Source organism: Sciurus carolinensis, unplaced genomic scaffold (genome assembly GCF_902686445.1).
Source record: "Sciurus carolinensis unplaced genomic scaffold, mSciCar1.2, whole genome shotgun sequence".
Taxonomy (NCBI): domain Eukaryota; kingdom Metazoa; phylum Chordata; class Mammalia; order Rodentia; family Sciuridae; genus Sciurus; species Sciurus carolinensis.
In genome coordinates, this window is record NW_025920175.1 from 742,991 (window position 1) to 744,383 (window position 1,393).

Genomic DNA, 1,393 nt, shown 5'->3' on the forward strand with positions numbered 1-1,393 from the left:
CATATTCTATAAATATTCTTAAAATTAAAACAAAACAAGTTCATATGAGGAATGAATAAAAATGGATCTCCCTTGGATCCATCCAAAGGAATTTAGCATAAGTTCAAATTGACTCTGCAGTGTTTCCTATGGGGCATTGTTTACTTAGGGTCTCCAGAACATAATTATTCCAGGCTTACAGCTCATGTGAAAAACTACATCACAAGAACAGTCTTGCTTTCATCTTATTTAGATTAGCAATTTTCAAAATGTTAGTGTTAGCATTTATGTGGTTTAATTTTTCTCTTCCCCTTGCTTTGATTGCAGTTCTCCAGAGCAAAAGGACAAATGGTTCTCTTCCCTTCAGAGGTATTTTCTTAGTATAGTTATTTTTAAATTTTAACATGTGGTAAGTAAATTAAAAGCTTTAAGTAATACCTTCCATGTCTTTCTGTTGTCTCCAATCTACCAATTGAAGTTTCTTTAACATATCTATCTATTGAGTTTCCATAAACATGAGGTTTTCTGTGGAGTACCTCAAAAATCAAAGATTGATTATATCCCCATCATTGAGCATACAGACTAAAGTGCTCAACTTAGGATCATGGGTTGGACCCAGAGTCCTTCACTCTTTTTTTTCCATTTTTCTCTCCCCAACTAATGAAGTAAAGTTAAATGAAAAGTGTTCATTGCTTTTGTTTGATCTAGTAAAGTATCATGTGTTGTTTTCTTGTACTTATAAGCAAGATGCCATATCCCTTCGAGAAAACAGGGAAGCTTTCAGAATATAACATTATGCAGATGTGCCTGAAGCTTATCATTCTCAAGCCTCATATTACCTGGATCTTCAAATCCATTAATGTTAGCCCTCACTCCTAATGTCCAAAAAAAAAAAAAATGGTGAGATATAGTTTCAATCCAGAGTACTTTGCCCTTGCACTATATCTATAACTTTTATTTGTTTATTTGTTATTTGTTTATTTAGAAACAGGGTCTAATTAACTTGCTGGGGTTCTTAATTATTGAGACTGGACTCAAAGTTGTGGACCTACCTTAGCCTCCTGAGTCACTAGGATTAAAGGCATGTGTTACTACATCTGACAGGTACTAAAATTTTACAAAGTCTCTTTTAATCCATAACATAATCTATGTGATCAGTCATTCATATGTCTTTAAAAATCACCTATGAATATACTGAAAAACTTAGCAAAATAAATTTATTTTAAAGTAAACCATAGCAAAATCCATCAGACTTTGTTTTCTTTTGGGTTATCATTGCATTTTATTAGATACATCAATGTGGAGAAAGACAAAGACTACCCAAAAAGGAATCTCATCAAAATATTCACCAGGGACATTGGAAATTGTGTCTAGGTGTTTCTAAGCCAGGAAATTAAATTCAAAATTCCTGCAT

The 1,393-nt window shown here is 32.8% G+C and overlaps 1 long non-coding RNA gene across 1 annotated transcript; it reads left to right on the forward strand.

Annotated features, from left to right (window-relative positions):
• The first annotated feature begins 304 nt into the window (after window positions 1-304).
• On the forward strand, window positions 305-1,083 carry LOC124974780 (uncharacterized). The gene is made up of 2 exons (XR_007106816.1): window positions 305-348; window positions 965-1,083. It is a non-coding gene; the product is annotated as an uncharacterized LOC124974780 (long non-coding RNA).
• The last annotated feature ends 310 nt before the right edge of the window (window positions 1,084-1,393 follow it).